At 41.9% G+C, this 25,365-nt stretch overlaps 1 protein-coding gene across 5 annotated transcripts in view; it reads left to right on the forward strand.

Annotated features, from left to right (window-relative positions):
* The window catches only part of LOC120561851 (proprotein convertase subtilisin/kexin type 4-like), a 271,064-nt gene that overhangs the window by 203,565 nt on the left and 42,134 nt on the right, over positions 1–25,365 (forward strand). The window lies entirely within an intron of this gene.

A 25,365-nucleotide genomic window follows, 5' to 3' on the forward strand; every position in this document is an offset into this window, starting at 1 on the left:
ACGTGCCCAGTAAAAATATCCAGCAGAGTCATAACACAGTCAAATCGAAACACACAGACATTATGCAAACTCTTCGCAGTGATGCCAGGATCTTTGATTATACTGTATGTTAAAGGTATGTAAATCCAAATTGTTGTCTGTACAGTGCAAACAGGAACTGCTAGTTGCCAAAGCAGCATGACTTTTAATGATGCAAATATGTTTGCCAAAATGTGGTCTGGCTCAACAGATGTACCTTGCTGGGATTAAGCCTGACAAGTCCCTCCCCTCCTGCTATCTCCGCTTTCTAATTTGCAAAGGCACCATAGCTTCATCTGGGGTTTAGTGCCGCCTAGGACGGTTGTGATCTTTTTCTTCCCCTATCCCAGAATAGATGAGCGTTGTTGCCTGACCATACTCTAGCTCTGACACAGCGCCGTGGAGATAGGTCTGGGATCAAACTTTGACTGACTAGTCAAAATGTGACCAAACTGGATTTATACTAAATATAAGCAGACGTAGATTTGTTTTTATTTCAAAGTTTTTATCAGTTCTTACCTGATTTGCTTGACTGATGTTAAACAGGTGTTATTTTTACCTCATGATCCAATTCTGAAGCCAGCCACTTTGACAGTAGACAGGAAACTGACTCAAAGTGTTTGCAAAGTAACCCCCGCTTGTTGTGATATGTTATTTGGAACTAGATTACCACCCTAGGCGGAGTGATATGCGCTACATGAGTAGCATCGTCGTACCTGCATGTATGTAATGTGTCCTAAGGTGGAAGTAAAGTTACATTGGATTTATTATCAAGTCCTCATCATTGACTCCTAAATAATACTTCATGGTGGTAGCGGTGAAAGACCCGCTCTGTGCCTGATGCGAGTCTCAGGCGAAATTGTCCAATGATAATATTGCTATCGCCAGACTGGTGAGTGAGAACTAGGCAAGCTAAGCAGCTAGCGGGAGCAAGCTAGGTGGCTAAGGGGAGCAACACAAGTGTGTGCAGACTCTGATACACGGACAAAATGGCATCACATTTACCGACGATGAACTGGTCCGATCCAGATCTGAGTCAGGCTAACTCACTATTTAGACAGAAAATGTGTCTTTACCTAGATGATGAGGAAATAAAGGACAAAGCTAAACAAGCAAGGAAGATCTGCCGAGGTATCGGAGATGAAGGACTAAAAAGACTGAATGCTAGCGGACTCAGCCAATCCGTACACGATTTGGACTTCTAACCAACTTTATTTTTATCTGGACCTCCTTCCACTGCTTGCACAACCTCAAATTTTTATTATGATTTAAATTATACAGGATGGTCCAGTAAGCTATTGTGGCACTATGGCTGGGCAATAAGGAGAAAATCAGATACCACGATATTCCTGACCAAATACCTCGATATCGAAGCGATATTCTAGGGTTGACAATTGGTGCTCTAACAAAATATCTTCACACTTAGATTTTAGACTAAATAATCATCAGTAATGTGGACATAATGTCTAAGTGGGGAAAAGGTAAATAATAGAACAGCTAGAACAGTCTGGTAAGTTCAGAAAAGTACATCACTTTAAAAAAACAACATGTATGTCATATCACGATATTACGATATCCAAAATCTAAGACAATATCTAGTCTCATATCACGATGTCGATATTATATCGATATATTGCCCAGCCCTATGTGGCACGTGTTGTCAGTGGCATATTTTTCTTGTCAACAGCCTTCCAAATCTTTTCATTTCCACTTGTACCATAAGCATTTACACTAATTTTAGGTGGACAGAAATAAAAAAATTTTTTGCCAATGAGGTTAAAATACAAATAATTATACATTATTGTTTAGTTAATTATGGTACAAGATTCAAATGTAGTTTTTGTATGTGTTAGCAGCTAAACTTATACTGTACACATGCGGAGGATAAACGGGCGTAAATAACATTTCATCATGGAAAATGAGGCATTCTAGACTATTTCCAACAACTTCTGGTATTTTGGGGAAATAAGCTGATATAGATAGTAGCTATATACTATTTATATAAAGTTTAGTTTGCCAGAAACTGACAAAGAATTGGCCAATAATAAGAGTACCAACTTTCCCACAGTAAAGTTGTAATTTAAGCATGATGAAAATAGTCATCCAGATTCCCTGATGTCACAGTTATAGTGTTTTTTAAGCTGACTGACTGACTGACTGCCATATAGTCATCCTGCACGCTGACCGACACACGGACCCAGAACTCGCTTCCAGCGGGCATAAAGGGAAACAGACGGGTGAGCCTGATCAACCCCAGTAGTGTCAGCCCAATTACTCATTCTCTTAAAGGGCTATTAAAACATAATTGCCCGGCGATTTACATCCAAGTTAGCATGGCCCCGAGATAATTTATTATTTTCCATAAGCCCTTTCTTTTGTGTGCCGACTGAAAGAGTGTGTGTGGGGACGGGGGGAGAGGAAGACTGTAATTTCCTGAGTCATGAAGAAAGGCATGTTGGCAGCCCAGTGTAATTGTTTAAACCCCACTCTCAGACACCTTCCAGTCACCCCCTTTTAATCCTCGTTATCGCTCTCATTAGCCCGGGGTCAGGGGTCAGCCAGTTCCCCCTAGAAACACAAACACAGTGCTGGGAAGAGGAAGGGATGGATGGTGGGCTGGAGGGTTGGGGTTGGGGTGGAGGCAGACATTTCCACTCTAGCACTGGCTAGCTTGTACTGTATTTGCTTTATCCACCTTTTTATTTGTGGAAAATAGTTACTTGCAAAAAATGGTATGCATTGGTTGTAACTGATTTTACACTATCAAATTTTTTATATATTAATTAGGGCTGTCAAACGATACATTTTTTTAATCGCGATTAATCGCATGTTTTATCACACATTTATCACATCACACTATTATTTTGCATTTTAGAGCTGTTTTTAAATATATATTAACAATGGAAAGCAATTCTTACCAGTGTATCTTGATTGGGAATCAAATGAATGCAAAGAAAGTTACTTTATGAACTTGACTTTAAGATTTGTATATAATAATAATAATAGTAGCCTGTTAGGCACGACGTGAAGCCGAGTGAAGTGAAAATAAATGAATAAATGGCGACATGCGATTAATACAATTAAAAGAAATTAACGCGTTATGCTCGGCCCTTAATCGGGTCGTGATTAACGCGTTAATGCTGACAGCCCTAACATTCATATATTTATATATATTTTAATATGTACTACATGCTGTTTGGCTGCGAGTTTATCAGCCAGGCGTACTTTAAGCCACATAACACTGAGGTTTGATTCTGGAAGGGACCTTCTCTGTCTCTACTGTCACTGTCAGTGGAGGCTAAAATGCCCAACAAAAGAAGAGGTTATTATCTACAGATGGGCTGGAAGACACCATAGATGCCAAGAATTTGGGAATTAAGCTGGTAAACACATTGTGATATATTCAAACTGAAGTGGCCTATTTGTAAATATCACAAATATTCACTGACTTTTCTGGACTACAAATTAATAAAAATCTATTCATGTTATGTCAGGAATTTGCACACTTGTATGCATGCACATGCATAAAAGGTCATACTTTTTTACTGTTATGTAGTGCTTTTTTTATTTATTTATTTTTTGCACTATTCTTTGTACAGTGTGGTTCATTTGTAGCCTAGAAATCTAGACCACCCTAGCGGCAGCAAATGTAATTTGCAGCCACGGTCGTCTAGCAACTCTCCGTTGGCTTGCGAGCTGGAAAAAACAAACTCGAAATAAATTTCGTTCCACTTCATGATTGTGTCCCACTTGTTGTTGATTCTTCACAAAAAATTACAGTTTTATATCTTTATGTTTGAGGCCTGAAATGTGGCAAAAGGTCAAAAAGTTCAAGGGGGCCGAATACTTTCGCAAGGCACTGTATTTAGCTGCCAGTGGAGCTGCTGTCCCTTCTCCTAGGAGAACTACCAGCTTCTCTTCTGATGTTAACATTGGGAAATTTGCTATTTTGTTGGCTATTTTTCCAAAGTCAGTAAGTCTCTTAGTGAAGAGAATTTTTCACAGTGGAGGAGGACGTGTATCTCTGTTTCTATCTCCCCTGTTGAGCAGTGAGCACATATGTTCCTCTCTGGGCAGCCATGTCTGTCTGAGTCTTCCTGTCTCTACGGCCAGTTGGTGGTCACTGAGCCTGTCTCTCTCTCTCTCTGACCTGTCTGTCTGAGTCTTCCTGTCTCTACGGCCAGTTGGTGGTCACTGAGCCTGTCTCTCTCTCTCTGACCTGTCTGTCTGACCCAGTTGGTGGTCACTGAGCCTGTATTTAGTCAGGACCCGTCTCTGCTTTAGATCTCTGACAGTGTGCAGATACTCAGCCAATTTATATTCTCTGTTAAGAGTCAAATAACAATTTAGTCTACTTTGTGTTTTTGTTTGATTTTTCCAATTTTCTAAACATTGATCTTTTGAATGATTCATAATCTGTTTAGTTCTGTTGTGTTGTTTTGAACCAGTGCTGATGGGAGCCTGGTTAGTTAGCATCAGCTGACTGAGGGCACTGTTTTCAGGATTCAGCTCTTGGGTTTTTAGTGCTTTAAAATGAAGTATGTCTTTTTGGCTTAAATTAAGATGTGTCCAAAATGTAATAGCTCGTTTCTGTATATTTAGCAGTAATGGGAAACGTCCCAGTTCTGCTCGACAGGCGTTATTTGGGGTTTTCCTTTGAACGTTTAGAATTCTTCTACAGAATTCTGTGTGTAGGGTCTCTATCGGGTGCTTGTCCCAGGAGTCATGCTCCAATCTACTACAATTACACTATCAAATATTTTAGTCCAGATTCTAATTGGAATGTTAATGCTGAACAGCTTGGTTTTTAATGCATACATTTCCCTGCATGCTTTTTCTTTAAGTGAATGTATGGCTTTATTGAAATTCCCTGATGCAGATATGGTCACCAAGTTAAGTATAATTTTGTGTGTGTTTAATTTGGGTGTGATTCAAAGTAAAATGGTATTTGGTTTCAAGACATCTGGCCTTTTTTTGAAAGATCATAATTTGAGTTTTCTTGAAATTGACCTCCAATGCCCAGTTATGGCAGTATTGTTCCAGGATGGACAGATTATGTTGAAGACCATCTCTGGTTGGAGATAACAAAATAAGGTCATCTGCATAAAGCAGGTATTTAATCTCTGTGTCTAAGAGTGTGAGGCCTGGAGCTGCTGATTGGTCCAACTGGTCTGCAAGTTCATTTATGTACAGGTTGAATAATGCAGGACTTATACAGCATCCATCCAGCATGAGTAAAATATTCTGTTCTTTGATTATTAATTTTCACAGCACATTGATTGTGCTTGTACATATATTTGATAAGGTCATATACCTTGCCACCTATTCCAATTTGAACGATTTTTATGAAAAGTCCTTCATGCCTAATGGAGTCAAAGGCTTTTTTAAAGTCGATGAAACAAGCAAATATTTTCCCTCCCTTTTTTGGTGGACATGATTGTCAATTAAGTAAGAGGTTCTGTAATTTGGAAGAAAGCCAATTTGGCATTTAGTATGTTTTCTTGAATTAAGGTTAGTATCCTTGAATTTAGGGTACCACAGAATATTTTCCCCAGGTTGCTGTTGACACAGATCCCTCTGTAGTTTTAGTCCACCACTTCGGTCCAGACTCTCTCTCTCTCTCTCTCTCTCTCTCTCTCTTGTCTCTCTCTCTTGCTGTCTCTCCCTCTCTCTCTCTCTCTCGCTCGCTCTGTCTCTTGCTCTGTCTCTCTCTCTTGCTCTGTCTCTGTCTCTCGCTCTGTCTCTCTCTCTTGTTCCGTCTCTCTCGTTCTGTCTCTGTCTCTCGCTCTGTCTCTGTCTCTCTCTCTCGCTCTCTCTGCTCACCTCCTCTGATCTGTCTGCAGGAATCAGAACCTTGTTCCCCCCTAGTGTCCCTCTCTAATTGAAGCTAATAAAGATCAATTAAAGTCATTAAGGTTTTTTTTCTTAAATGAGGACTGGCTACTAAATGCATTAGCAGCCTCTCTGTCTCCCTCTTTACTGTATATACAGTACTATATGTCTCTATCTCTCCTTACTTTGCATGCACAGGGCCCTGCTGGAGTCTGTGGGGGCCAGGGTATTTCCAGGGTCACATCAATGAACAGCATTCCTGGCTGTACTTGGAGCTGACTAACTAACTGCTAAATCTGAGGCCAGTAGCAGTATGTTTGCATTAATTCAACCAAAAGCAAACACTTGATGCTGAAATGCTGACATATGTTTCAAGTTATAATCACCAACATTTTTATAGAGAGAGATTCTTTTTTAGGAATATCCAATAAATGGAAACTTTAATATTTGCCGAGCTGAACTACCAGTATCTGGGAGAACTTTCTGAGGAAAGAAAGTCCCTCTAGATTTTTTATTTTTGACATTTCCAGTTTCACGTGCCAGTGCTAGACACAGTAGTTTGACTGACAGTTGCAGAAACACCAGTAAAACTGCAAGATCGCAAAACAAGAACATGACACCTATGACTACAGGTTGAACCATTTTTTATGCCAAACAATAATCACAGTTTTGCAGCAATGTTCTCTGAGTTCAGAATATAACAATACAATGGAACCATCCTTTAAACCTCATACTTTTTAGTCCACCACTTCGGTCCAGACTACAATATCACAAAAAGCCATTGGATGGATTGTTGTGAAATTGTGTTCAGATAGTCATGGTCCCCAGAGGATGAACTTTGGTGATCCCCTGACTTTTCATCTACAGTAGTGCCACCAGCAGGTTAACGTTTGTGGTTCAGAGTGAAATGTCTTGACAATTGTCCAATAGATTGCCATGCAATGTGGTGCAGACATAGCCTGACTCTACCCTCCTACGTGCTAGAGCTTAGATCGGGCCCAACAAATCAAGCCCGACCCTACCCGAGCACGTTGTGTCCGAGCCCGGGCCGGCCCCACACACAGCCCGAGCCAGATTTAAACCCAACATTTTTTTTAATACGTGGGCCGTTATAACTGACGTTCTCAACTACAATTCCAAGTTGTTTGAACTACAGAAATCTGTTTAGAAGGGCTATGCTTGGAGAAGTAACAAAAGAGGACATTGAAGGCTGACTATCATCTTTTCTGCCATGGCGAGCCAGTTTCATGTGTCTGTTCATCGTCCCGTTTTTTTTGCTGTCATAGGCGAGCAGTGTGCCGCACTTAATGCAAAAAAAAAAGTCTACACATATGTTGTCACTGCCCACGACTTGTTTAAAATGGTTCCATACCTCTGACTAATTCTCCTGTTTTTATTTTTTTCTTTACATCTTCAAGCTCCCTGTTGCACTTAAGCTACACAATACAGCACAGCAGGCCAGGGGACCTATCTTGCACTCAGCGCAATTGCCTTTGTACACCGACGCATGTATCATTCCTATTTTGCACCCGACGCACAGCGGACTTTTCCCTCCACAGACGCACGTTGGGAATGAACTTGCGCTCCCGGGGGCGGTTCAGCAAAAAGAGGAGGCGTGTTCAGGCGCAAACGTTCCCTGGTGCTATTTTGCAGTTTCAGAAAACAATTCCGCCACAGACCAGGAAAAACCTGGTCTAAAGTCAGTGGTGCTGGTCTAAAGTTAGTAGCGGGTTATTCAGATGCTATTTTAGGGGCGCATGTGTGGCAATGCGAGTGGCCTATGACACTCGAGAAAACTAAAAATGTCCAACAACGCCACTTGGGATAGGCCCAAGACCTTTAAAGCACACAGATCTGTTCACCAAAATCAGGGGTCAGAGACAATAAAGTAATTATAGGAAAATATACAATTTTATTTAATTAGATATGTTAAAATAGCAATATTTTCTGTTAAAATAGAATAAGTACTGTATATTGAAAAAAAGTAATAAACAAGAAACAAAACAATTCAAATCAACAATCGATCATGCATAATGAAAAGAAAGAAAAATCAAACAAAATAACAAGAACAAAAACCCACATGCAATATGTACAACAGCTAATACAATATATACAGAGCCAATTTTGTACCAGTTTCCAGACTACTTTTGTCGGAATCCAGACCACTTTTGTACCAGAATCCAGACCAGTTTTACCGGAGTCCAGAACAGCATCAGTGGGTTGAAGAACGCGCCGGGGAGTACTGGCCCTTTAATTAGTTGTAGCACCACGATAGCCCCACAGCAGCATGTATGAGGCTGCAGCCCGGTCCAGCTGTGTTGTGAAACACACCATTATTAAAACAGGACCGCAATGAATTTAAAGCAAACAGGTAAACACAGCAGCTTACCGATTTACAGGACAGGCCGCCCTCAGACCCCGGCGGAGGCACCCACTCCGCGCGCACACCCACTCCGCGCGCACACACACAGAGTGGACCACACTATAACAAATAAGAGTATGTCAGATCTTGATAACTTGTGCTGGTGCGCACTCTCGTGCACAGGTATGGGGGAGGGGCAAACCTCATCCTGTCACACATGCTTGGCCATAATTTGCTTCTCTCAGCTACACGGACGCATTTTTGCAAACCATACATAATTAAAAGGAAAAATATTACTGAAAATGGCTTCAGTTGTTTGGATAGATGAGGAGGCACTTTACAGTACAGTCCTCAAAAAGTCGCGGCTGGTTGTGTTTTACACAACATTTCCATGAATCATGGATGTGTTGATGACAAAAATGAAGAAGGGCATTTATTACTTTGCCGCATCCCGGAGAGCTCCTGCTGGCGTGCGCCAGGCAAATCCGCCATCATAATAGCAATCCGCCATGGAACAAGCGCGCCTGCTCTTAAAGGGAATGTGAGATGACGCTCTGATTGGTTTATTGCACATTACGCCCAAACCACACCTAGCTACTTCAGACCAACCCATTTTAGATTTGCGTCGGGCGCAAGAGTCATTTATCCGCCGGTATAATAGCAACAGCGGCCGAGATCCGCTCACAAAGCTACTTGCGTTTCGTGTTAGATAGTTGCGTTTCGGATCGTTAAAATAGGGCCCCAGGTGTGATGCGTGCAAGTGGAGGAGACGCTGCGCATGATTATGGCGTAGCTTTCTCCCCACCCAATTAGGCTAATAAAGTAATGTTTAAAAAAACACAAATGATTGATCAAGGGCCGGCAAAACCACCCCCCCTAAATTTTTTTTTTATATCTCGTTTTGGGTTCACGGTATATTCTTGGGTTTTCTCTGGCCAATCTTTACCGGTCCAATCAGCGAACAGAGGGAGTGGCTGAGAACGATGACGTTGAGGCCGTGCGCTATTATGAGTTGTAGCTCCTTAATGGCGGTGGAGAAAGATGCGAGCGAAGCCATTCGGTCCGTTGTGGCAACGCTGTTGAATATCCAGAAGTTAAAGCCCAAGCAAGAACAGTCTTTGCTGAGTTGTGTTGGTGGCCATGATGTTGTGGCCCTCCTCCCCACGGGGTTCAGGAAAAGTTAGATTTTTCCAGCTCGCTCCGTTAGTGGTGAAGGAGTTGGCTAAGGCTAACGCTAGCGATGCTAAGCCGACGTCACGACCAAACATTAGTGATTGGTTCTGGCAGATCCAATAGTTTTAAACTTCAACAGAGTACCCGCTTTCTAGGAAGTTAACACTTGTCAATGGAGAGTGGCCAGAGTCTGACAGGGCCAGACTAGTGTACCAGAGTCTGGTAGGACCAGGCTAATGGACCAGAGTCTAGTAGGACCAGGCTAATGGACCAGAGTCTGACAGGACCAGACTAGTGCAGACATTCATGTTCTTTGTGAACGTTGGGGATCCGTTGACTTTTCTTCCGTTCAATTTTCTATTTGTCCATTACTTTGGATTCTGACCAAATATTTTGAAAAAAACCTGTTTCATACTATTTTGCATTGTAGCAAATATTAATGAAACCCGAGCCATTTTTGAGCGTTTTTTGCTCCTGTCACATTGTTACTCACTGTGGGCTCATTTTCACTCTATTTGCAAGTCTTGCATCTCAAATTAACAAGCACAACCATGGCCAGAAATCTTTTGTCTTTTGAGCAGTATAACACAGTTAAAATGGCATAAAACTTAAAAAGGAAAAACACATACATTTTTTTTTTTTTTTTTTAAATAAATAAATAGAAAAACAGTTGAATCACATAATACATTTCCCCAAGGGAACACATGTAATTACAATACAGGAAAACAAAAATTCCTCCTGAATAATTATTTACATTTTTACAAACCTAGCGCCAGTAATGGAATGCCACACTTCTCAAGTACTGTACTTAAGTACAAATGTTGAGATACTTGTACATAACTTGAGTCCTTTCTTTTCATGCCACTTTCTACTTCTACTCCACTACATATCAGAGATATATGTATATAATATTGTACTTTTTACTCCACTACATTCATCTGACAGCTTTAGTTACTAGTTTTGATGACATACAATACAGAAAGAGACAGGGGGTGACCTGAATACCAGTGGGCTAGAAGACCAACAATAGTCACTAGGGACCGACTTTCCTCGACTTTGACAATTCCCAGTCTACAAAGCACAGCATCAGCATAAAAGCACATGACCTGAGACATTTCTATTGACAGCAAAGACATTTTCTGACTCCCGGGCAATTATGACATTTACTTCATCATAACTGCTAAAAACACTGTTTGGTTTCCTTTACGCTGAGAGTTAGTCTCACGGTGCAGCTAGCGTGGCTGTAGACTCACTGTATTACTACAGGGTAGAACAAGAAGGTCCACATGAAAAACGTGTGCTTAACACTGCAGTGTGGTAGATAAAAGGACATGCTGGCTCAGTGTGTTGGTTTTACCACATCACCAGTCAGGCATCAGCCACTGAGTAGTCTGGTTCAACTGAAGTACATTTCTAGGATCATTGCGTGAAAGAGGTCCACCGCTGCTCTCTGTGTGTTGCCGTTCTCAAACTCTGTGCACTTTGGGAAACAACAACAAACTTCGAGCTAGCAAGCTAAATGCGGAAAAAGGCAAGTTTTGAAGAAAATTTGGATTGTGCAACAAGGCAGGCCTGCTTGGTTCTTTCACTGAATGATTGTAAAGATTTACAAAGAATATGTTTACTATGTAACTGAGACGTTCTGGGACTGATTAGTGGGGATTGCTGTGGACGAAGTACACGTGGCAATACACTGGTAAGAGCAAAGTACATATGTATCCAGCTAATTTAAATAGTTCACGTTACTGTATTGTGTTAACAAATAGCTTCATTTCATTTTGAATGTAGTGAAAATGTTTTTGCAATTTTGTAGAGGCACTGTCTCAGTGTCCGGAGCTTACTGCCGGCCAAGACGATTGTGATTGGTTTAAAGAAATGCAAACAACCCAGAGCAATTTTTTTTCTCCTATCCCAGAACTTATGTGTGGGGTAGCCTGACTTTACTCTGCAGCACTGTGGAGATAGGTCTGGCAATGCGAGACTAACCACTAAGGAGCTGGAGTCGGAGCATTACTACGCTATCCAACTACTGTAGCACTCCAGACTCAACAGAAAACAGGCGATGTGAGCGAAGGATAAGAGAGATGAAGGAGAAGTGACCCATTCACAGGACAGCAGGGAGCCTGATGGTGCTACCATGAGCTGACAGAACTGTCAACACACGCACACAGAGCTGACTGTGTGTGTGTGTGTGTGTGTGTGTGTGTGTGTGTGTGTGTGTGTGTGTGTGTGTGTGTGTGTGTGTGTGCGTGCGCGTGCGTGCGTGCGTGCGTGCGTGCGTGCGTGCGTGCGTGCGTCTGAGAGGATATATGTGAAGATCTCAGTGTGTGCTTGCATGTCCTATACTTGTGAGAATACAGTGTGTGTGACTAACAACATATCTGAGTGTATAGTTTTTTTTTGGTGTGTTTGTATATTAAAGACCAGAGGCCTGTACTACGAAGCAGGATCAACATGCCCTGGATTTATTTCAGTTACCTTCACCTAACCTAACAATCGCGGTCCTGCATAAGCTGTGTCACGACGGTGGTTAACAACTACTTCAGTCAACCATCAGGGTTTCCCAATCCAGCGACGGGCGCGTTCACATAAATGAGGCGGTGTTTGCACAACAGCCGCATATTTTACATAAGAGGAGCAAACTATAATTCTACATAAATATGAAGAACACAAACACGGTTTTGCAGGCCAAACGCAATAAAGTTGCTGTTTCCTAAAACAGGAGGAAAGCTGGCAAAAAAATAGCCGATGCTGTAAATGTATAAATCACAACGCTTATCAATATCACTTCGCCATCAGTCAGGCACAAGATCGGACCATAATTACACTTGTGCTTTCCATAAACTGTTGTTGCTTTAGCCTTTTATTTCAGTTGCAACCCTGGCAGTGGGAAGCGATCGTGAGAGCAAATACAAAATATAAAAACATAATTCAAACCGATGTACATTGGCAACACACAGCTCAAGAAGCCGACAAATAACCTATACGTAATTCCCTCCGCTGAAAATCTATATCTTTCATAAAAATACCCATCGGGGAATGTTAACGAGGTTGTCGGTCTCTAAATGTTTTAACTTTTCTGAGCACACCTCTCTATCTCTCTCTCTCTCTCTCTCTCTCTCTCACGCACTGAGCTCCACTTGATCTCTAAGAACAGTGACGCCGTTATCAATCAAGTATTGATTGGTCAGTAGGCGGTGCTTTTACACCGGTTGATCTCTAATCTAAAATATTTCCTGCTCCCGAGCCAAATCTTGCTTCGTAGTACAGGCCTCAGGTGTGTGTTGTTTGGTTTTGTGTTTGTTCTTTTTATGTAAGAGACTGCAAATGTGTGCCAGCTTGTTTGTGTGTATATGTGTCTGTTTAAGTGTGAGTTAGAGGCTACTGATTAGTGTGTGTTAGGTAAATTAAATCTAACCACATCCCAGTTTTATGCATGTATGCGTGTCGTTTGCGGTGTGTGTGGAATGTGTTTCATTAGTGGCGCTGGCTCCCGTGTCCGTCTGCAGCTTCCGTACCGTATAGCAGCCAGTGTGGTGCAGGGATGAGGCGGTGTGCTCCCGATCACTCAGCCTGGGCTCTGCCTCCCTCTCCATATGGCCACAGAAAGCCTCCGCTGCCTCCCCAGGCCTCTGCCACTGTGAAAAGCAATTGTGTGGAATGTGTAGGAATTAAGTATCCCATCATTCAGCACAGGCATGCAATTAAAAGAGCTGCAGTCATCATTGGCAGTAGACATCGCGTGAGTCCTGTCACTATAACTCCACACAGCAGACGCCTGCCACTTTTTTTTTTGTTCTTAAGAGGGAGGATTAAACACAGACAGACACTACAGAGGCCCACACACTTCCTGTCTCCTATTTGCTGTACACACTCATTTACACAGACATACATAAACCATAAACATATATATTTGTACGTATATGTGTATGTTGAAAGAGTTATTGTTTGCTATTATAATTTTCCCTGTCCATATTGGCTCTGAAGTGATCTCTTCCTAGACCGACTACACTGGAAGAAATGGTGGACAAAATCCACAGTCCTCGATCTGGATACAGTCCTGGGAAAATAAAGATAAAAGTCAAGAATGGACAAGAATTGTATGCATGGCTTGTGTGTGGTATTACGCTGTGGATTATTTTAATGTAAGATGAAAATAGTCAGTTTGTTCCAGTTTGGTGTCCACTACAGTTTGGCTAAAAGACATCATAAATGTCATGGATTTCTGAAAATGTACGTTTTATGTGTAAATGTGTTAGATATTCATTGACTTCCCTCTACGGACTACAACCGCTTGGAACCTTGCTGTATTCTTTTCAAGCTGCTTAAGCTGCCAGTACACTTCATCAGAAGTTCTTGTTGGAAGGTGGAATGGCTTCGGAAACCACCTCCCACACATCTTTCCAGCACTGGAATTGACTCTAACAATTTTTTTTTAAAGATTATTTTTGGCATGTATTGACTCAATTTATAGAACTGATTATGTCAGTAAAGTGGGAGATAGAGAGGGTTGACATGCAGTAAAGGGCCATGGGTCGGAACTGAACCCGCAGCCGCTGCGACAAGGACTGAGCCTCTGTACACGGGGTGCACGCTTTTGTTTGTTGTTTTTGGTTTGGTTTTCCGTTGGTCAGCAGGATTATGGAGAAACTGCTGGCCCGGTTTTCATGAAACTTGGTGGAAGGGTGTAGCATGGGCCATAGAAGGACCCATTACATTTTGGAGTGGATCTAAGTCATGGGACAGATTTCATTGCGAGATCTGTGCTCTCCAAGTGCACTTCTAGTTTAATTTGTAACAACTATTTCTGTTACCTTTAGTGTTTACAACTGAGTGTAACACTATGAATACCTTCCAGGAGAGACTGTATGTAAATGTGCACCGTTATTACGCAATATCACGTTTGTTCACTTCGCCAGTGTGGCAGTTACGAACCAGTTTGTTTCTGACATAACCCGACCCTTACTTTGTGTTGACTACTGAAATCTGGTGCTCAGACAGCAACCATAATGCAAAAACAGTCAGTCATCTTTCAAGTGACTTGGAACTGAGACCGTGTCGTGGCTGGACCTAAACATGAACTAATATTCATCTTCACTTCATTATTATTCTTCAAATGTTTTTATTGGGTTTTGAATTGTAAACACTTATAAAACAATTAACAAGTCCCCAAACAGCAACCCCCATCTTCACTTCATAACATGCTTTATTCCTTTTTATTATAATATGGGAGAATATTACAAATTTTTAGCAGGTTTTTCCCACCTTCAGAAAAACCTGCATATACGCAATAATTTTGGTGGGAAAAGGGTATAACACAACCTGCTGAAGCCTCACATTAAATGAAAGGACTGTAGTCACACTAGGAATGGATCACTTTAAGACCAGTATGAACAGGAGAAATAATTACAGCCACCAACAATAATTTAATGTGAGTATTGAAATAAGACAGACTATCATTTAAGGCATAGATATACAGTATATATATATATATATATATATATATATACTCATATTATGGTATATTTTAGTACAGTACTACAGTACACATTTTAGATGTTTCTCGCATGGCAGAAAAACACATTAATTACACAGTAATTCTTTAGTTTAACCTAGTATAGTTCAACCAAGTTGCTCCACTGAGATTTAGAATTATTTTTGCCTACTGGCCAAAAGAGAAACATTACAAAAAGCAAATGTGCCGTCAAAAATACAAAAAATATACTACATGAGCCCTTACTTGGACCTAGAATGACCTTATACTGTACATAAACTAAATTGGAACTCAAATCAATTCTCAAGGCTCCACATAACCCAAGAAGTAGTGCAGTGCTTGCCTCTGTAGCGTTCCCCTGTAGTTTGTTTCTATCTCTTCTGATAGCTCATATCAGTCTGTTCACAGAGCTAAGCCTGAGTGGGCTACAGTGTAAATATCCCAGACCTATTATTACTCCAACAAAATGTTCCTAGCCGTTGTCAAGCCACTAAGTACAAAATGGTGAATTGCAGACACGAAGAGAGATAATTGCCACTCACACTGGAAATTTGGCAAGCGCGTTCCCCACGAGACCCGGATGAAATGGTGCTTCAACCCCCGAAACTGTCATTCTTAATGAAATGGTAATTACAAACCCAGCGGAACAGCTGAGGGGCCTGCCGGGGCCCACGGAGCCCAACTACCAGAATAAACCTGCTACAACAACCTGCGGAGAGTAGGTAGAGGGGGAGGGAAACAGAAAGGGAGGAGCAGAGGGAGAGAAGGATGATAATAAAGCAGAAGAGGGCTTCAGGTAGGCAGTAACACCAAGAATCTGAGATTTATTTCAATTGTGAAATGTAATACACACTCCAGGTTGGAGTGTGCTGTACACTGGGACCCTCATCAATAACGCCGGCTGTGTGGAAGGCAGGAGGGGAGGTTGGTTAAAAGCGCCCACACAGCCTGGGTAATTGATTGCTTTGTAAGTGAACGTGTCTTTAACCTTTGGGAGGTCAGGCCCAGTCGGACACCATCAGTCCTGCCTGGGGTTGAACCGCTTCCAGCCGTTTGTCTTCCGCTGCTCCCTCGTCTCAGGGCCGATTTGTCAAGCATGAGATGTTTTGGGTGTTTAGATTACAGGCGAGATGGGAAAACAAAGGCAAAATGCCACCCCAAACAAAAGGCCTGAGCCTGGATCTCCCACTGATCAGCAGGCTGGGCAGGAGGCCAGCTACCTGGGGTGCTAAAACTGAAGGGGGGGGAAGGGGGAGGTGGAGCGGGAGCGGGGCTTTGCTGAAACAGAGCCACAATGAAGCCCCCAAAACACAGCCACTGTGGAGCTTGAACCAGAGCCAGAATGGAGGCTGAACGGGAGCCAACGTGAGAATTGAACGACAGCCAGAACGGTGACATGAGATAGAGCCGGAATAGCGCCTTGAGACACAGCCAAAATGGCAGCCAGAGACTCGGGGGATAGGAGGGAGCTCGGGGCGGCTAACTGTTTTCTTCATGGCAATACTCCTCATCACTGGAGATTTTAAAGTGTCCCTTTTACACCCTCCCAGGTACTTAGGCCTGTCTGTCTGTCAGGCTGTTAGAGAGTGGCTAAAGATGATTTATCTCTCAGATCATCAGGGCCAGTAGCTACGCCGTCGCTCACACGATGCCCTGGAGAGACAGGTCAGAAAGAGACAGCACCTTCTAGGACCAACACTCTGACACCTCTTTCTTTCGTATGGGGAAGGAGCCATTTATAGATTATTGACAGGAGAAAGTCAAACTCACGTCTTGTTCAGCACACGTGTGATTATGGATGTTTATTTATTTTCAGACCTGATATTTCGCCACCGTGAGGTAAAAGCAGCTTGTTCTTTTCTTGCATGTTTGTAACATATGAATAAGTGGCTGTGTGCACATGCAGCATTATGTGTGTCTGTGTGAATGCACAAAGTGATGCGTGTGCCTGTCAGTTCCATCTGCTGTTCTATTACCATAGACATTATATACCTGCCACTTCTCTCCTAAGTTGATATATATATGTGTGTGTGTGTGTGTGTGTGTTCTGTTCTTCCATCCTGTTGTTAGATCTGCCAACCAATAACACAATGTCGTGGTGGAAAAAAAGGGGGAAAGAATACTGCCAAGTTCCAGATCTCTTCCTGAGTGTGACAGACAAACTGTCTTGCAGTGTGGAAAAGCTACACTCCTCTCTTACACATTCTTCATCTCAATCCTCTGCCAGGATTTAAGCAGCCAAGAAGTGTATTTTGACACCAGTCTCTAAAGAGGAGTATGTTCTCTATACAATATGATATTCTGTTGCCTTAACAGAAGGTTCCAAAATGTGTTTAGTTCAAGCTTATTTGTATGCTTCATTAGGCTTACCTGTCATCCAGTCTGTATTAAAATGTGCCCAAGAGTAAAATAACCAACGTTCTCAAATAGGGAATGTTGTCTTAACACAAGAAGCTATACAAGAACTTTATCTTAAGTCTAAAATTCCATAGTTCCAGGAACTAAGATGCCACAGGTACCAAACTATTGTGCATTCCTGTTGCTTTTCCACCGCATCTGAAGAACTATAAAGGCAAATGAAAAAACTTAAAGATACGGGGAGACATGCAGAGGTGAAAAGGGATACTGCCAACTGCATATTCTGCCCTAAAAGTTCCTGGCTCGTCAAAAAGTCCTAACCCCAGAGCAAGGACTATTTAGCGCCAGGAACTATAGCAAAGGCAGTAAATTTAGATCCTGGTTCCTCCTATAAAAATGCAGGTAAGGTTCCTGAGTTCGCATAAGGGTTTTTGGGCCTCTGATGAAGTTCCTGCAGTGGATATGAGCTACAACACACACATTTCAGCTAGTACCAAAGATATTAAGACGTTAAATGCTTAGCCCTAATAATAACAAGGCTAGGTCAAAACCTAGTATATGGCCGGACCATGTTTGGTTAATGCACTTCGTTGTGGCCAAACAGGGAAAGTCAGCGATGGTGTCTATAATATGAATAATAAATGTTCATCTGTAGTGTATGGTGGTCCTGAAGTGCAAACCACAACAGCAAAACACACAACAGCAAATCACACAACATGATAGCAAATCACACAACACAACAGCAAATCACACAACACAACAGCAAATCACACAACACGACAACAATCACACAACACAACAACAATCACACAACACAACAGCAAATCACACAACACCACCCAACACAAACCCCCCCCCCACCACACCCACAACCACTCCACAACAGCAAGTTTCACAAACAAATACACAAACATGGTATAGCAAAACAAGCATTGGTGAGACAAACAGAAAGGGTATAGGTATGTATTGGACACTGGTCCTTGTCCTGATTAGTTGTGTGGCACATAGTATATTTTGAGGTATTTTACACTGTTGTTTTTTTATTGTATGTATTATTTAATTTTGTATATTTGCAAAAATGACAGATACCCCCATTTAATTTATTCCTTATGTGAGCATCGAGATCATCCGTTGGTACAGTGTGTATAAATTGTTGGTTTACACTGCCTTCTTCAGTTTGTTTTTTTATTATTTTGGCAAAATGTAATTACTCTACTTTCAGATGGTTCTATTTTAAAGATGATTTCTCCTTTCTTCATAATGTGTACGCCTACTCCTTTTTGTTATTTAAGTATTTTATCTTTCACCACGTTTACAGCCGCACATGTTAAGCAATTGTGCTGCTCATACAGCACACACTGTGTCATGGAGCTCTGCGAAGGCACGCAATCTGGAGCGTTTGTTTCGGCATCTCTTCTATTTTTTTCTGTGAGCCACAAGCAAATCTTGCCAGAAAACACACTGATAATCTATTATAAACTATACAGAAGACATATTATACATAATTGTATCATCTAAGGACTACTTGTTCCACACATTCATTCACATTCAACCGGGAAACACCAACACACGTCATAACACAGAGTGACAGGATTTTGAAGTTATACTGTTGGCCTGGCTCTAGGCGATCCAGACAAACATTGTGAAGCAACCAAAAATTCCATAGTAAATGCCCTTGTAAGATGCAGTTGATTTCAGAAGAGTCAAGTAATAAAAATCTGAAGTTTTCAGTGGTCAGGGTTGTTTTTTGAATAGATCTTTTCTTGCAATTTTCCCATGTTTATCGCTGTAACTAAAGCAGCGTAATCTTGTTTGTTTGTTCCCATTTGGTCTGTCTGTGAATTGACTAACGATCAATAACCTTGCAACTCTGTCAGCTTTATAATAATAATCTAGATGAATATGAAGTTCAGTGTGTGTGTGTGTGTGTGTGTGTGTGTGTGTGTGTGTGTGTGTGTGTGTGTGTGTGTGTGTGTGTGTGTGTGTGTGAAATGTGAGTGTATACATTCCCAATGCATTCTGGCAAGCCTTCTCTAGTTGATGCTAGGGCATAGATCGTCCTAGGGCAGCGGGTTGTTCCCTCTCTCTCTTCCTCCTCCTCTCTCTCTTTTCTCTCTCCCTTGGTTTCCCTGGTGGGGTTGTAAAACTGGCCTTGTGTCTCTGCCCCAGCCAGATAGAGTAATTAATTATCCAGACCTCCTCTTTTTTCATTGCTGAGCCAATTACTCTGTGACTGAGCCTGTGGTCTATATGTGTTTTAGGAAAGAGAAATAATGTGTTTGTGTGTGTGTGTGTGTGTGTGTGTGTGTGTGTGTGTGTGTGTGTCTGTGTGTGTCTGTGTGTGTCTGCATGCATGTGCAGAGAGATTACAGATGTAGCTCATCCACAGATGAACAATGTGTGGGTAACTGTTGGCTAATTGAGAGGAAGTGGAGGGTGTGTGTGTGTGTGTGTGTGTGTGTGTGTGTGTGTGTGTGTGTGTGTGTGTTTTATTTAGACACAATGGCTTTATTAAGACAAACAATTGGCATGACATCTCCATTTTTAACTTCCTCCTTTTGAAACTTTTGTTTTGAGGGAAAGATGGCTGATCTAAAAGTATATTTCTTTCCTTTGCAAGCCTGAAATATATACTCCAGAAGTATGCACAGATGCAAAATGTTGATGTTAATTGTGTGTGTGTGTGGGGATATGCATTTGATTGATGGGTCAACACATAAACTGGGCTGAATGAGCCAAGTGTGTGTTGTGTGTGATACACCGACTTGCCCCGAGGGACAGGGGAAGCGGAGCGCTGCACCTCCTGCAGGGGGTGCCGTGTCTCCCGGCAGGGGGGTGCAGCAGGCAAACAGAGGGGTGCCTGCACACCCCTCCACCCAAACTCCCCACACACACACACACACACACACACACACCTCCCCACTCCACCCTACTGTGCTACAAGATGAGTGGGGGGTTGTAGGGACCCTGTGCTCTTCTAAACAGCCACTAATACATAATTCATGTACAAGTAGCAATTTGGATATTTTACTAGAGGGAAGAAATTTCAAAATAAAGTTCCACAACAGCGTGCGTACTCATCCTCCTCAGCTCTCTTTTCATTTTTCTCGCTCAGACTTACATTTTGTCACCGCCATGATTAGCTGACAGCAAGTTGTTGGCAAAGTAAATCTGCTCTGGAGTTTGCAGAGCACAAGTCTCAACTGTACACATGACCATGTGATCATTTTTAGCATGGTCCATATTGAGCAAATTCCTGCAAAGCAGAGCCATGACTGACAGGACAAAAATATTCAATATTATTTGGTTAACCCTTATGTTGTGTGAGGGAGACTCAGGGCCCTTTTTAACAGCTTAAGAAACCTGGATACTTTATGAAATCTTTTTTTTAAAAGTCTATAAAACATGGTCTAATACAATACATTTATAATGATGTTCTCTCGCAACATTACGCCTCCCAAAATAGCTCTATTTGGATTCCATCTTTTGGGATTTATAACCTTAAACATAAGTAACATCACTATTCATGCATGTTCGCTTTCCATTTTATTGAATTGATCTAGACTCACTAAGGTCTTTGCAATCATGCAAACAATAATGGCAACCTAAAGGCATGATCATATATTATTTAATATTGTATGTGGAATGCAGAGCTTTTGAACTCTATGTTGCTTCCCTGATGACATCATGTAGAAGATGTCATACCTGTCATATGAGCACACAAAAACAGAATTTGTTTTTGATCACTACATTTCAGTTTGCTCTATCACATTTATGGCATCAAAAACTTGTTTCCTTTGAAGAGGCAAACAAAGGCTCCTGGTTCAGTGTTTGCTTTGTCCGGAGTGAAAGGAAAGTACTCGGAACCCGGGAGGGAATCTTATGACAAGCTTATAGCGCAGCGCTTACTCAACTCTCTCTCCCTCTCTCTCTCTCTCTCTCTCCTTCCCCACAAGGGCAGAGACATCTAAAAGGACTGTACCTTGGTGTGCGTCCAACAAAAGCTCTCTGCTGAATTTCATCCTCTTTTGAATTTGTGTTTGAATAACACTCAAGCTACAAATCAAAAAATGTTGGACACTGAGAGTGAGGTCATGAGGTATAGATCATTGCGGCTTCCAGAGAAGTCTCCTTGTGTGAGAGAAGGAGACGGGAGGCTGCTACTTTGACTGATGGCTGTAGAGACTGAGAGGGCCTTTTGGTGCCCATTCTCCTGAGACTAAGGCCATGCCTGTGCCAAACCCCTCATTTTCCTCCCTGCAATATATTTCATTAAACTTTTAAATCTTTGCACAGTAATTTACTTGACATTTTGAGGCTGTGCTGTTGAAGGCTGCTGAGTGTTTCTCTCTTTGTAATTTCAAATTAGACAGATGTTTGCCTAATACAGCCTAAAAAATGCGTTCCAATATCGTTTTTCTCTTTAAAAACACACATTCAGAACCGTTAAATGGATGAAATTGTAAAACATCCAAACCAACACAGCCGTGCAGGTCCCAGTGGCGCAGATATAATTAAGACCTCTTCTTAATTACTTAATAAGCCTAATTAGTAACATTTCCGAGCAGCAGATTTGGCTCTAGGAGCGATGGAAATCAGAAGAATGTTAAGTCCATTTGTTATTTCATTTAAATCCTAATACTAATGAAATTAGTGCATCACGATATAACAGAAACAAACCACGCTGGGATTGACCATAGGGCTAATGCAGTTTTCAGTGCTCCTGATAAACATTCAATTAAGTGGCACAAAAAGGGGACCAAAAAATCCTAGAAAACAAAGGTAAATATAGTTTTTGTTGGCTTCTCCAGTCATGTCTCACCTTCGTCAAGTGTTTATTGTATCCACTCTTTGTTGATTTTTTATTAGCCCATGGCCAGATGTGATGGAGAGGTGCGTGAAACTGACCAGGGGGTCTGCTGTGTTGTCGTCAGTATGACTAAAGCAAGCCCACCAATCATGCGCTGGAGCTGCTACTGCATTCCTGGCCACTTAATTAGAAATTGTTGGTACCACAGAAGGTGTCACCAACCTTTTCAGGCACTGAACAGATGGTGTCCCCTCTTTTTGAGGTCCTGCCAATGCCCACTCTGTGGCTCCTGGGAAAATGACCTAACTCACAGGCAGCTGCTTAGTGCGGCTTGAGTGATTCTTTACAGCCACTTCTATTGGGGGGGACTTAGCAGGACGTACCACTGCAAACAAGGGGTGAGACCGTGGTAGCTAGGTCCCTGGATAGCTGCAAAAAATCTGTTTTGGTTGCAGCACAACACTTGTTAAAACTGTGGTTTTTTTTAATGCCATGTGCAAAGACGAAGCGAGGACCTCGACCCCGGAGATGTTGATGTCTCACTGCTAGTTGGGTCTGTGTGCACCTTCCTCTGCTGCTGGCAGATGGTGTGAATATCAACAGAGAAAGGACCTGGGAAGGCCCGCAGAACAAAAAGTGAAAAGGGTTCCTCAACAGTTACAAAGAGGCCCCATGGAGAGGTGGCGGGAGAGGCCTTCGTCCTAATGGATAAAAAAGAAGGAGGGAGTAAGAGTTTGCAAGGGCATTCGCTGTCTAGGAGCGAACGTGTTCGGAGAAAATGCGAGGGCCGCATATTCGATATGTGTGGAGGCGGGGGGTCGGGGGTTTAACACGCTTCGTGCTGCGTGGACAGAAGATCAGCTGTCACTCTGTAGTCGGCTTGGCTCAACCTCCCTCCGACCACGCAGGAGGTGGAGAAAGAACAAGTTGGAAATTTGATGAATGTGTTCTCTGACTAATTGCTTCATATGAATTACACTATGTGGGTTTCATCTTAAAGGCATTTTAATCTTAAACATTTTTTTGCAGTATTTCCCAACATCTTACCCACATTAAAGAAACATTTACAAATCCTATGATTAAACTACTCAGCAAGGCCACACAACACAACAGCTGTAAACCCTGTACACATTTCTGTTGGGAGAAATCACATAGCAATGTGTTAGTCTTTCCATTTCTTGCTTTTGATGATGAGATGGCTGAAAAGGCGGTGAAGTCTTTGTGAAAAGCGGCTCAGCTCAGCGGTGGTGTTTCACTGACATGGCAGGGGACATTAAATCTGTCATTTTCATCATGTTCTAGCGTGGGTAAACCTGTTTCCTGCAGCTTTCTCTATCAGATATATGTCTGTGGGTTTATGGCCGTAGAGCTGGGGCAAGTCCGATCGATCTGCGGGAGCTGTAGGATTTAATAGGTGCACAGCTCTCGCTAAGGGGTACGGGGTGGGGAGGGTATATTTAATCACTAAAAGGGAGCAGGGTGGCAAGCCCCGGTCACCAACAGTTTCTGTTTTATGAGAAGTCAGGGTATCAGTTTTCCCCACACTGTGAAATATCTTAAGTGATCTATTGTTATTGCTGGTGCTTTTATTGTACTTATCCATTTAATAAATGAAACTAAAGTATATACTTAGTGAGACTGATGTGCATCAACATGTATTGTATAACTATCAATGAAAAGAGAAAAACTCAAGAATTATACATGAAAGAATCTTGAAACTTAATCTTGAACATTATTTACAGTAGCCTAATGGTGAAAAATATTTCATGAAAATACCAGGACACTTCAGTGCTTTAAGATACGTATATTAATAGCGCTTATGTTATAGGACAAGTAAAGTGACATATGAATATTGCTATATTAATGTATTCATTTGTTAGCTAATGATGTAATTAGCATAACCATATATATTTATTGTTATGGTGATTTTGCTCACCATTACATTTAATATATCCCGGATATTAGAAAGCTCAAGTGCCTTTTCTTAAAAGATAGACCTGTTATTATGTCATTTTTTTTAATTGTCAACACATTCCATGTAAAGATCAAAACCAACGCTGAATTCGTCGAGGTATTATCTATGTTGCCAAAGCCTGATATAGCTTCTTCCTCTGTGCAATATGGCTCCATTGTTGCCCAAAACTATTAAAAACACATCAATGAGCCACACTGGGAATTGGGCATTTAAAAAAACCATTGACCTATATACAGTACAGGCCAAAAGTTTGGACACACCTTCTCATTCAATGCATTTCCTTTATTTTCATGACTATTTACATTGTAGATTCTCACTGAAGGCATTAAAACTATGAATGAACACATATGGAATTATGTACTTAACAAAAAGTGTGAAATAACTGAAAACATGTCTTATATTTTAGATTCCTCAAAGTAGCCACCCTTTGCTTTTTTGATAACTCTGCAAACCCTTCGTGTTCTCTCAATGAGCTTCATGAGGTAGTCACCTGAAATGGTTTTACCTTCACAGGTGTGCCTTGTCAGGGTTAATTAGTGGAATTTTTTTCCCTTATTAATGGGGTTGGGACCATCAGTTGTGTTGTGCAGAAGTCAGGTTGATACACAGCCGACAGCCCTATTGGACAACTGTTAGAATTCATATTATGGCAAGAACCAGCTAAGTAAAGAGAAACGAGTGGCCATCATTACTTTAACAAATGAAGGTCAGTCAGTCCGGAAAATTGCGAAAACTTTGAATGTGTCCCCAAGTGCAGTCGCAAAAACCATCAAGCGCTACAATGAAACTGGCTCACATGAGGACCGCCCCAGGAAAGGAAGACCAAGAGTCACCTCTGCTGCTGAGGATAAGTTCATCCGAGTCACCAGCCTCAGAAATCCCAAGTTAACAGCAGCTCAGATTAGAGACCAGATGAATGCCACACAGAGTTCTAGCAGCAGACACATCTCTAGAACAACTGTTAAGAGGAGACTGCGCAAATCAGGCCTTCATGGTCAAGTAGCTGCTAGGAAACCACTGCTAAGGAGAGGCAACAAGCAGAAGAGATTTGTTTGGGCCAAGAAACACAAGGAACGGACATTAGACCAGTGGAAATCTGTGCTTTGGTCTGATGAGTCCAAATTTGAGATCTTTGGTTCCAACCCCCGTGTCTTTGTGCGACGCAGAAAAGGTGAACGGATGGATTCTACATGCCTGGTTCCCACCGTGAAGCATGGAGGAGGAGGTGTGATGGTGTGGGGGTGCTTTGCTGGTGACACTGTTGGGGATTTATTCAAAATTGAAGGCATACTGAACCAGCATGGCTACCACAGCATCCTGCAGCGACATGCCATCCCATCCGG

This window comes from Perca fluviatilis, chromosome 7 (genome assembly GCF_010015445.1).
Source record: "Perca fluviatilis chromosome 7, GENO_Pfluv_1.0, whole genome shotgun sequence".
NCBI classification, from domain to species: Eukaryota; Metazoa; Chordata; class Actinopteri; order Perciformes; family Percidae; genus Perca; species Perca fluviatilis.